Here is a 13,399-nt window from a genome sequence, read left to right as displayed (position 1 = left end):
TTGAATCTGGGAAGTTATGGGATGTAATTTTGTTCGTGGGGTTTGATGAAGGAGTTGGTCACTCTTCAGACAATCGCAGCCCCTGATGCTGCGACATTAGTTATCAGCCAGGGAACTAAACGAAGCATGGCCTTTTTTGGCACCCTGACTTAAGCTTTTAATTAAGGACTTTAAAATATCTTTGGATAACTGCACATTTGAGTCTGTTGCACAGAAAGTTTGCCAGAAGCTTTGGTAATTTACATATTCCCCATGGCCAGAGAAGGTCATTTGATTTACCACCAGGCGTTTAAAATCATCAGTGAGAGGTCATTACCTTTGGCAAATCTAATTTGGCAACAAGGCCAAACTGCTCCCTCTGCGCTTCTGTTGACAACTAGAGGCAAACACATCAATTATGAGAAATTACAATTTTATGATTTAATTTTGGAAGATCATTTTAAAATTGTTGAGAGCTTTAGTTTAAATATTTAATTTAAACATCAACCAAATAAAATGAAGAATAAAATAAATCAAAGCATGAGAAAAAACACCAGATTGCCCACTGGACATATTCAGTAAACATTCAGTAACATTTCATGTCCGAAAAGGAGTAGGAGGAAGTAAATACTTATCAAATCCTCCCCCCTTTGTTCAATTTTATCAATCAAAACAACAACAGTGTTTTTATTTTAAATATAAATATTCCCACTTTCTGCCCCAATATTCACAAACACCCCTCCATCAAATGAAACAAGAATTAAAACAAAACAAGAACAGATCAGACACACACACACACACACACACACACACACACACACACACACACACACACACACACACACACACACACATTACTAACTAACTTTTGCTCTGCTCTTACTGTTCAATACACACTACAACATCATCCAACATCCTCAGTCAAGGCAGGTCTCACTAATGTCTGCAGTGCACTTATCTAACTGAAACTATTCAAAATAATCTATAATTAGGACCTGTCGCTCTGACAGTGCAGTGTTTGTGTGCGAGTGTTCATGTGTGTAATGTGTGAGTGAAGAGCTGCTCGGCCCTCACCCAGGTCAGGACAGCTGCGTTGAGGACTAAACCAGACCTTCGTCCTCATGTCTCTTCCTCTGCCACACACAGACACACACATTGACAGGATTTTCTCCCCTCTGCGAGGCTTTAGCTGGGTGCCGATCTTGCGTGTGGTCTGTAAGGCAATGCCCTTGTTATGAAGTGCTACGTGCTCGAGACGCTTACCTCAGGATTTACATGAGAGGAAAGTCTCTACCGCACACACACACACACACACACACACACACACACACACACACACACACACACACACACACACACACACACACACACACACACACACACACACACACACACACACACACACACACACACGCCACCAAAAGCCAGGTGGTATTGTCTCACTTTAATGAACAAAGGTAGGTTTATTCTCACGTAATGTATGATGGGAGAAAGACATTTGTCATAGAAAGGAGATTAAAACCACACACATCCTGTCTGAAAGGAGGATTGAGTTACTTCTACCAAGCTATGAAGGAGAGACTAGAGTTACCAGGGTTGAAAAAGGGTCAGTAGCATCAGATTTTGTGTTGATGTGTCACACGCAGTCAGAGTCACACAGGGCCAGCTTTCTGTGTCGAGCTATGGACTAACTTTACCTTTTCTCTGCGACAGCACTGAGCAGTTTGCAGGAAGAGCAAAGCACATTTACACAACTATATGTTTATCTTTTAACATCCAACACATTTTATTCACTCTCTAGCCTCCCTAATCTTAAACTTTACCATCAGCACTACCATCCTGCCTTACAAATATGACCCTATAAGGATATGAAGACAAGCTTTTTTTTTTCCGGACAGAAAAAGAAACACTCTCATGCAATTTACTTTACCTACGTTTAAAAAAAAATTGAAACAGCTGAGAAATCTGTTTTTCTGCGCCAGATATTGGGTCTACGTTCCCACCTCAAATGGAAACCACATGCTATGCAATCCTTTTTAATAAAATCAAATTGCACACTGTAACATTTTTACTACTTACATAAAATATATTGCTGTAGCTAATTTATGCAAATAAAACTCATTTAACTAATAAATCCGATTTTTTTTTCCATGAGAAATCCTACATAGTATGACTTACAACCCCGATTTAAAAAAGTTAAGATGCTGTGTAAAACGTCAACAAAAACAGAATGTACTGTTTTGTACATCACCTTTTCTTTTGACACTCAGTAAAAATTTGGGAACTTAAGACAGTAAAAGTAAAATTTCTTTCTCAAGATTCATAAGTCGGCCCTCTAAAATCTCTCCACATATTAAAAACATTTCAGTTAGTGTGTTCAGTACTTTTTTCCTGTTACAGTCCACTTCACTGACCATAATTTTTATGGACTGAAATGTTCATTTCTTAATCAGTTTTGTAGTTTTTATTAGTTATTGTCTCATGTGAATAGTTGCATTGGAAATATAGTATATTAAATGAAAAAACTGATGCACTGAATTCTTATTTGTTAAAACAATTGTTGATCTGTTTTGCACACACATCTGTTGCGCGTCTGTCCGTCCTGGAAGGGGAATCCCTCCTCAGTTGCTCTTCCTGCAGGTTTCTACCATTTTTTTCCCATTAAAGGATTTTTATTTTAAAGGGTTTTTTTTTTCTCATCTGCTTTAAGGTCCAAGGACAAAGGGATGGCGTATGTTGTACAACCCTCCGAGGCTAATTGTGATTTGTGATATTGGACTTAATATATCAAATTAAAATTGAATTGAAATCACTATGTCTAAAGACCTTTGGGACATGCCTTGTGGTTGACCTACAGTGACCTTTGACTTGACTCATCTTTAAAGCACCTTGTGTATGAAATGGACTATATAAACAAATTTGCCACGTCAGGATTTGCAAATCATGGCATTCTGTTCTTATGTACGTTTTACACAGAACTTTTTGGGAATCTGGGTCGAAAAATCAGTAATTAATAACTGCGATCCACTGAAATGATATCAGGGATGAGCCCGTCACTAGTGTCAACTGTAGGCAGCCTGCTGAAACAACCCAATCTGCATGCCACTCAATTAACTGAGTTTTCAATTGTGGTGGAACATGATCTTGTACTTAGGGGGGCTGTTCTTCAAATTGGTTTCAGAGTCACACTGCTTAATAAAGATCAAATAGAGATGTCTCAAGACACCTGTGTGCATGTGTGTGTGTGTAATGTAACAGAGACCCCTCGACTGCTCCCCAGAGACAGGCTTGACACAGAAGCTAAGAATAGCTCCGGCTGTATTACCACCAGTCAGGGGGGAGAGAGGGGGTGATAGGGAGGAGGCAAGGAAGGGGGCAAATGACACCATGCCTCATGGGAGATGACTGCTAGACACAGGAGCCTCCGTCCTTCATGGGACATCTCTTTTACCTGGCGTATACATACACACGACCCAACCGACGACCCCTCCACACCCTCAAAGAGAAACACACACACACACTAACGCAAGCTGCTGCTGTATCTTATACGCCAAGCATGCACGGGTTACGGCCTTTGGAGCCTAACCTCTTATTTTTAGACTGAGTAAACAGTGGTCTGTGCTTGAGATGTCCATCATCACTGGGTGTGATGCCATGAATTGTAGGAGGCGGGTAGAGAAGATGAAGGGGAGGAGGAGGGGAAAGGGAAGAGCAGGCGTCAGGAGGAGGGAACGGGAGGAGGAGATGGATAATCATCAGGAAGTAGGATTGCCGGGGCGCGCAAGACACATCCTTGACTTTAGATTCATGAAGACCTAAGGCTATCATCACTGATTAAAGGAGAGAGATGCAATCTGTATCACCGTTTGGTTACTGCTGACATTTCAAAAGATTTTTTTTTCACCCTAACAGAGCGATGAACAGAGATCTGTTGGTTTTTGTCGCTGCCAGAGTTTGAGGACAGATGGATAAACAGGGGAGAAGCAGACGAGCTACAAAAACATATCACTGGATGTTGAACAGTTAGCCCTGTGTCGGTCAAATGTTGCACACACACCCACACAGTCTTCTCACATGTCAGGTGAAAGGTCGTGACCCTGCACTAACAGCTCCGTTTCCTTTGCTATCGAATACGAGAGCTTCACCCAGCATCCCTGAATGATTCAGAAAAGGAAACACGGCACTGAATGACCCGTCAAAAAACGGCGTATGACAGCAGGCCAAGGACTAACTATCGTGTGTGTGTGTATGTGTATGAGTATGTGTGTGTGTCTGTGTTGACATTAAGTAAATGGAGACATGAATAGCTATATTCAGGCCGGCAAAACAGCGACTCTAGAGGTGGTGCTACAGCAGTATTGGTGATGATGTCTGATAATCACCCGTCATTTTAGATAATTGGGTAAATGGGGTAATGGGTTTCACTACGGTCCTCTGAGCTCATCGTTACAAACAGGTTCGGACTGCTATTTTTACGCCATCTACACTTTCAGTCCAGTGGCATAATAGGATGATCCTGAGGTAATTGGCTGTATTTTTATTTTGGGTTTGAATACAAGACAGAGAGCACACTGAGGCAGACAGACACAAAACCAGGATGTGAGGGAAAGACAATAAAAAAAGAGGCTCTGCCAGGTGCTTAATGGTGGTTCAGGGTTGTTCAGTGTACAACAGGGGGAAAAACGGAGCGCATAACAATAGCAGCCTAACATTAAGGTCCCACTGCCATTTTAGATTTAATGACATGCTGGGTGGCGTCCAACTACATTTAATGCGCTCATCTGCATAATAGCGCCGCCCTTACAGCACTCGCAAGGGTGTAATACCTCTCAGTGATCAATCTCCCTCTCTTTATCTCTACCTTGCACTCTTTCTTACACACACACACACACACACACACACACACACACACAATCGCACACAAGAACAAATCAGTATTCACTCTGCATAAACGAAGCCAGAGGAAAAGGGTACAGCGGACCATTTGTGTTTGTGAAATATGATCAAGCTAAATTAGCAGTTGTTAAAAATGATCCCTCTGCCATTAAATTGTGTGGATTTTATTTTGCACATTAATATTATGGGCATTTTCTTGTAATATTTTTTCCTTTACGCTAATGATTTTGTTGTTGAAAGTTTGAGCGATGACAGTACAAACAGTAGTAAATGATATGCCATTAATGAGGCAACAGCTGAATGGAGTTCAAGTCTTTTACGCCGTCTCGATATCAGACGCCATCGACAGGAACAGTTGAGCCTTGAATCCAGCGAGCAGACCTGAACAGCCGGAAGGACCGGGACTCATGAATCTTATGAAATGACACTTTCCACTGAGAACGTTATAACATTCATCAAGTTGATTGTGACTTTTATTTCATCTCTCGCTCTCCAGGTAACACACACACACACACACGCACACACACATATATATCTAGGGCACAGGAATCTGAACCACCATAAAATTCAGAGCAGGTTGGATGTGACCTCCATGTCCAGCGTGAAATATATTCTCTGCTCATTCTTTCACATATTTCAACTTTAAGCATGGCTGAAGGAGCCATAAAATGGCAGTGAGAGCAGTCATCTGTCACTTGCACAAGGCTACCGAACATCCTCTGCCCCGACGATAGTGATGCCCTTCGTGCTTGCCAAAAATGGTGCCTCAGTACCTCCCACTGTGCAAGCAATTTGAATGCAATGTTGCATTTCTTTGAGTACGGTTGTGAAAAGGAGTTAAGGGTAAGGGTTAAGGTGGGCATCTGCTGTTCATGAGATGTTGGATTCCTAATGCCCGTGGCTGGAAATACACTGAACAAAAATTTAAATGCAACACTTTTGTTTTTTCTTACATTTTCTACAAACTTAGGGCACATTTTTATGTTTCTGAGCACTTCTTCTTTTCCAAGATGATCAATCTACCTGTCAGGCGCAGCTGCTCTGAAACATGCAGTTTGATCACAAAACAAAATGCCACAGGCACTGCAAGTTTTGAGGTTGTGTAACATTGATATGCTGACTGCAGGAATGTCCACTAGAGCTGCTGCCCATGAACTGGATGTTCATTTCACTACTGTAAGCCGTCTCCAATGTGGTTTTCCTGAATTTGGCAGTAAATCCAACCGGTCTGACAACCAGCCTACCGTTCAGTATAGTTGGAACTATCATTCAGAGGGATTTGACATTTTTGCACATCATCACGCATCTTAAATGGAAATTATATTGTACCAGCATTTACATGAGACATATGGAAAGGAATATTTCTCTTTTGATTTGACGGAGACATTGAGCATGTGTGCAAGTGTTTGTGTGCTGGGAGGCCCTCATGCTGGAAGACAGGAATGTGCCTGCCATGAAGCAACATGACGACCAACATGCACGTGGATTTGGGAAAGACATCAAAGGCTGAGCCATATGGGTAAGGTTATCAAAACCACAGGAAGGAAGAAGAGAGGTAGGAAGCAAGAAAGAGAGAGAGAAAGAAATATTGAAATGCAGAAATGCAGAAAGGAAGAAATGCAGTAAGACATAAAGAAAGACATAAAGAAAGAAAGAAAGAAAGAAAGAAAGAAAGAAAGAAAGAAAGAAAGAAAGAAAGAAAGAAAGAAAGACAAAGAAAGAAACTACATAAATATTAAAAATACAGTCCATTTCACAGCCTACTATAAATAATAATCATAATAGACTACCATGTGTCTGGTGACGATTAAGGAAAGTAATTAGCTAGCAATGACTGTAGAATGAGCTCATTAAGACGAACGCTGGAGGACGGGGGCTTATCACACTCAAAGAAGCACACAGGCAGCTTCTCCTTCATGAAAGCACTGAATCATCCGTCATACAAATCAGTTTGCAGTACAGGGAAGACCTGCTGTGATCACCGGGCCATGGCATCGGTTTTATGAATGATGAAGCATTGTATGGGATGCATCGCCACTGATGTCATTTTTCATTTCCAGCTGCACACAATAGACCTCACAAACTGGACTGTTTCCCCTCTGATGACTGGCATTCATTACCGGGACATCTGAATGGCCCTGAGTCTGAAAAGGAATTTCAGTCAATAGGAGCACGGCCCTATCATTTATTCTTTAAACTGCAACCTGATTAATGCTGAGAATATCAACACACACTGCCTTAGCACTGCTGTGCTCCTCGCTGCTGTGCCAGAACCAAATGTCGTTAGCAATCGTAAATAGAAATGTGACAGGTCAAATGCCCGTCTATATATACATCTTAGTCTGGTGATGATATTGCACTCTGCTTGCAGTGGGGTTAGTAGCACTTAAGGTCATAACAAATCTGCCTGCTGAGTTTCACTTAAAGCAAGATTTCTGTTTTTATTCACTCTTTTCCTCCTTTTATTGCTTCTTCTTGAAGTAAACTTTGTCCAGATTTTCTGTTATGTAATGTTGTGAATTTGGCGAGGCACCTGGGGACTTAAATCAAATACCCCTTGGTCTTAATGAAAACCGTTCTGTTTGGAACTTCTCCACAGTAAAACACAGAGGAACATTGTGTGTGTTATTGCAAAAGAACAACAAACTGTTTCAAAACAACTGATGAGAATCTTGTAAAAATAGAAGTGACGAATCGGGTTAAACATGCAAAAAAGTTCTTCTGCAAGTGTTTTGAGTTAAAGGAAACAAACTCTTACTCAAATGCTTATTCAATCACCAGAGACATAAGAATAGAGGTGTCTGCAGTCTTGACTGTGCTTAACAGTATCAAGTGGAAATCCACAGTGCTGCAGCTGTTACAGTGACAAACATTTCATCTGAGCTTTTGATCTCCCAACGCTGGCAACTCATTACCATTCACACCTCTGGAAAATACTTAGAGCGTAGCGAGTGTGCACACACACAGCTACACACTGACAGTCTTAAAAACACTCATGAGCTTCCACGCCACCTTGTTTGTTAATGTGTTAAACGGGGCAATGATACTTTTCCTGGGTTACACGGCTAAAGTCCCTGTTCTCTGGGCCAGCCAAGAGCATCTGAGGTCAGTCTGTTTATCTCATTACCACCGTCTTTAATGTAGCTGATCATCGGAAATGGTTAAACGAAACAGATTTAATCGAAGCTGTTAAAAGGGGAAATAGTTGCAACAAGTACAAAGCCAATCCAGACTCACAGCACATGTGCATGTTTAAGACCAGGACTGTCTTTTTTTAGTATGGATAGGTATTCACGTATTTTCTCACTAGGACTAGAAATTCAGAGTGCAGGTTTCATTTTGACATTGGGGTCCACTTATGAAATGGGGAGTTTGACGGTCCTCTGACAGAAAATTTTGACTTTCAAACACAATTTCTGCATTCTGGTGAATTTTTATGCACCAATTTTTTTGCATCAATTTAGGAGGTCAAATTGGGGGGAACAAACGCACATGTTCTGAGTATTGAGGGGAATGTGTCCCCTGGAACCCCCCTAAAATCAACATTTATGCCAGAGATTTGCTTAGAAAATCAGCTGCTGACTTACTGGCACTGCAAAGTACCAAAAAAGTTGAGGATGATCCACAGTTAAATTCATCATACCATGTCAAACATTTGTCGTAACAAACACTGTTATGCATTTGGGTATTATAGTATTTTAGTGAACAAGCTAACTGTGCTTGTGAAAGGTCTGAAATGTGCAACTTTTTTTTGCTGACGCTTGACATTAAACAAAAGCTTGAGACTGTATCATTTTAAGTTGCTGTGAGCTGTAAATTCACCACTATTAAGCAGAAGAAAGCAGATAATATTTTCAAAAATATTTTCTCAGTGCCTTACAGTGCAGAGTCTCTCTTCCTCTGTGCCGCTGTCTGCGTGTCCACAACCTCCTGTACCAAAGAGCTGCGTGAGAGTGTTCGATCCGCAGCAGACTCTGGGGACTAAAATCTCCCAAAGTACATTGCACAGCATACTGACTAACAAGAAAAAAAAATAAACGACTGCTCGACTTGAAGTCCACTGAGGGGTCTCAGACTGATGAGCCAAATCTCTGACTTTAAGGGGTCGGCCCTACATTATTCCTTGCACATTATCTCATTCTTAAACAATGTAAAACCCAGTACTGCTGCTTCATACCACAACGTGGTATCTAACCACCTAACAAGGTGCAAATAGTGAAAGAATCCCAATCAATCAATGCCAAGAAAAATACAAGAAATGCACCTAATCAACTAAAATTAGGCAAAAACACAGGAAAAAGCTGCACTGACAGAGTAAAGTCCCCCTGAAACTGTATGACACACGCTGCCCTACACGACGCTCTCACACACCGTCCCTCAGCTCAGTGCCCCGCAATGGCCAAGAGAATTAGTGACCCCAAGAGGCAAGTATCTGACCATGACAGGAAAAATGCAACTCATATTGTTACTGCTTATAACGCATAACTAATCGGCTTTCAAAATGAGAAGGAATTTCTCTCACCTTGGAGTCAAGCAGAGGGAGACGAAGTCTAAGGGCAGCATTGGGGAGGTGTTTGGTTTCAAATCCTCAGTGGTATGATGTGATGTGGTATGACTGAAGAAGGAGGAGATGCCATTGCATGCCATCGGGCTGTAGAGGGATACTAATCTCATTCAAGTATGCACTTTTCTCTCTCACCTCTCTCTCCCTCTCCCTCTCTCTCTCTCTCTGTGTCTCTCCTGCTTTTCTGCCTCCTTCCTCTCCCTCACATCTGACAGCCCTGACCACTTGCCAAGTATCCTACTCTGAGATCAATATGATGAAAACCTCTCACTCTTTATCTCTGTATCCTTTTCTGTCTCCCTATTCTTGGCGTCCTACTGTTTAGTTATTGCACCTTGCATCTGTCAGACAGGGGCCTAAAAGAATTACTTAATCACCATAAATCACTATAAATTTGATTTGGGGGTGACTGAGAAGTTGGGGAACAGATGGACGCTCTGGTGGTTTAATCTCTCTCCAGTAGCTGGACGGCTTCCGGGCTCCCAACAGTGTCAAACATTGTCACACTGCTACAGAATTAAAATGAAAAATGAGCTACAATAGTGACGATATGACGGCACTCATTCCAAACATGAATATGTATAAATAGATTGACATGATATGACTCGAGAGTCAGCCTGAGCTATCTGCTTTCCTCACGGATATCTGCCACATGAATCTGGGAGAATATTTTCCAAATGAGATTAGTGCAGTCCGTGTGGCTGCAGAGCAACACGAGGATAAAGCAAAGATATGTGACCAATTGGAAAAACCGATTGAAAGGCTAAAGGTCAATGAGGTGTGGCATCAAACTGTACTGAAAGCCGTATCCATTTCATGGATATGCACGCTGCGTTCGCCCCCGGGATCTGTGGATGCCAGCAGCAATATGAGACACACAAACATGCAAACGCACACGTACAGAAACATATACAGTTTGGAATTTGGTCCGTTCTGGTGCTGCGCGTGTGCGTACACACACACACACACACACACACACTGTAATCCCTAATGCAATAAGACCCATGCTGATACAGACATTCAACTTGATATGCCAATTCATTAAGTTCATTAAACGAACTGTATAATACGAGCATGTTGTCTGCAGATCTACGAATCAATCGGCGTATCTGGGATCTAAAATCTGAAACAACAATGAAGTATACCCTTCAGCAGAAGTCTCCAAATTAAGTTCTCCCATAATTCAACATGACTTGACATGATTATACTGAAATTTAATAATTGTGGAGTATTAACTAATATAAGATAGAAATGTCAACTCCAATGCCAAACTTTCACAGTGTGAGGAAGCTTTCATTACTGTTAATTTTACTTTAATACTGTAATTAAAGTGTGTCACTATTGTGGGAGAAAATTATATGATGCAGGGGAAGTGATATAAGCAACATGAGACAAGCCCAATGACACCTTCTAACCGTGCAGACTCTTAATTAGTAATGTACTCTTTTTTTCCTTATTTGTTATCACTCTGAGAGAGTTTTTATGTTTGTTTTAATCACATATGTCTTGTGCCGATCATCACCTATAATACTGCAGAATCTGGTCCGCCATTGACAAAAAAAGTTGTTTTGCAGGTATTCTTGATGGTATTTTAGAGTTTATCATATCCTGGAGAGCAACACCAAAAAAACTCAAAATTGTTTAAAAAATAGAAAAAATACCACAAAACTCAATAAGATTTTTTAAACCTTCAAAACTATAAGAAAAAAACCCTCAAAATTGCTTGAAGAAACATCCATAATAAAAAAAAAAGCCCTAAAAATACCAGAAAAAAAGAAAATAACCTTACCCAAAACTCATAATTATTAGAAAAGAAATAAAATATTTATCAAAATAGTTGGCAATACATTTTCTGTGAATCAGATGATTGATAAATAAACTAAACATTGCAGCTGTGCTTGTGTTTAGTAATTTCATTTATAACAAAACACCATACTTTATAAACTCTTATGTTTTTTTCAGCAAAAATCTTCATTTGTAAAATAACTAAAGCTGTCAGATAAATGTAGTGAAGTAAAATTGCAATTTTTCCCTCTGAAATGTGGTGGAGTAAAAGTATAAAGTTGAAATTTACTTTAGTTATATTCCACTACTGTATGTCTAAGAATAAGACGCACATTTCAGAGACCATTCCTCTGCGATGTGAACGGGGTTTCACAAGTTTCACAAACCATGCATTGGAATTACTTTGGAATAATTGCCGGAATAACAGGATGTTAAATGGCTCGGCTGTCAAATATTTGTTATAATTTAACAGGATTTGCGTGACTTAGCTATACCAACATTTCTTCAATCAAGTTAAACATGTCCCCTTTCTGACAGAATGTAAAAACAATTAAAAACAGCAAAAACAAACAAAGCGCCCATTTCGAAAAATGATTCCTCCTTATCCAGGGAGGGATTCAGATTCACTTGGATCACCTAAAATCCAGTATTGACTAAACACAATCTTTTAGATTTTTTTTCGGCTGGTGAATGATTCAATCATTCTGTTTATTTAATCCTCTGTGTTTTCACGCCCAGCTGTTTACCTTGTGGGTCAAAGTTGGGTCAACGCAGCACTGAAGCATGAACATAATTTAGGAATGTCTGAAAGTGTATCGAGTGAAACAGAACATGTATGTATGACATATTTTCTCTATTTTGAGAGAACCGAATTTATCACAATTACAACCTGGCTGTATCAAGCTTACCTGAAGCGTTTCGAAAAGGTTATTTCAACCCTTAGGGCACGCTTTAATATTTCATACACTTATATTACTCTGCACACAAAATGTGCTTTTCAGAATTTAGCTTTAAAAATAATATAAATAAATTAATATTATTTTCTAATTTCATTGAGTTAATTTTTTAACCAACATCAGTCCTAATCATAAATATCAAATATTAATTTACTTTAGAATTTTGACCCTTTAAATGCCAGATTTTTGTCTTGATGCCACTATGTTTTTAGAAGGGAAAAAAACAAAACCAAAAAAATATTACTTTCGCTATAATAAATGAAAAGTAGGTTTTTTTTTGTTTCTGATTATCAGTGATTTGCAGCAACACTGACTGTAACAGTGCACCTAGTGGAAATAGCATGAATGAGACCCAGACATAATACAATGCATGTTTTTATGCTTTGATGGCTGTGGGATTAAAAATTGCAGTTTAAATGGATTTCAATGGTGCATTTTTTTGCACTTAACAGTATAAATGTAACTACTTTGTTTACACAGAGTATTTTAGACTTATTGTTGGAGCTGTGCTGGAAATTACAAGACCAAACCAAAATACAAAATCTTGCCAAAGTTTATGCCATATGCATGAACACAGCCAAAATGATAAAAAAAATTGAAGAATAAAAAGCGCCTAAAATGCACCAAACAGTCCCTGGGGGTTAAGAAAATAAGGGAATCATTTCTGTGCTGATCTACAAAAGCAAGCCTGAAATTTGAGTGATTTCTTTCTTCACACCCAGGCATGGAAAATAGCTGAAAATCCTCCCAGGCCCACAATGTTCTGGAAGATTTCCATGTTTACTGAGCTCATTAACCTTCATGGCTGAGGGTATTCTCCTGTGGGGTTTGGGTTTCCACAATGCACGGCCGACACAGGAACGGCCTCATAGGTTGTCGTTAATCGTGCACAGCACTTTGTCCAGTCTCTCTCTCTACCCTAATTTACTATTTTATTGTCTCTCTCATTGGGCCTTGCCCTTTAATATGCTGATGTTTTTCCAACTCTAGAATAGAAGTAGTTCTGCTTCTGCTCAATACTGATAGAAAGGACTAAAAATCGTTAATCTGAACCAAAAGCCTTCATTGGTATTAAAATGTCTTAAACAGTGTGTCAATGGGTATCAGACACTTAAATTTAATCATTTTTAAGTTGATTTTTTACCAAATTTAAGACTGACTTTTGGAGAAATCATCATTTTCCTATTACCTTAGTATAAAAGGTAAGTAGTCTCTATGT

The 13,399-nt window shown here is 39.8% G+C and overlaps 1 protein-coding gene across 4 annotated transcripts in view; it reads right to left on the bottom strand.

Moving 5' to 3' along the window:
* sema3ab (sema domain, immunoglobulin domain (Ig), short basic domain, secreted, (semaphorin) 3Ab) overlaps positions 1–13,399 on the bottom strand; it is a 90,176-nt gene that overhangs the window by 73,067 nt on the left and 3,710 nt on the right. For 2 of the 4 annotated variants that reach the window (XM_088079858.1, XM_042495622.2), the window contains exon 1: positions 9,398–9,534. The exons of the other annotated variants lie outside the window; for them this stretch is intronic. The gene's annotated coding sequence lies outside the window, so the exon portion shown is untranslated. Of the gene's footprint in view, positions 1–9,397; positions 9,535–13,399 lie in introns of those variants that run through there. 4 annotated transcript variants of the gene reach the window in all.

Source organism: Plectropomus leopardus, chromosome 7, assembly GCF_026936395.1.
Source record: "Plectropomus leopardus strain MGB_pleo_1.0 chromosome 7, ASM2693639v1, whole genome shotgun sequence".
Taxonomy (NCBI): domain Eukaryota; kingdom Metazoa; phylum Chordata; class Actinopteri; order Perciformes; family Serranidae; genus Plectropomus; species Plectropomus leopardus.
This window is presented reverse-complemented; position numbering and strand designations above follow the sequence as displayed.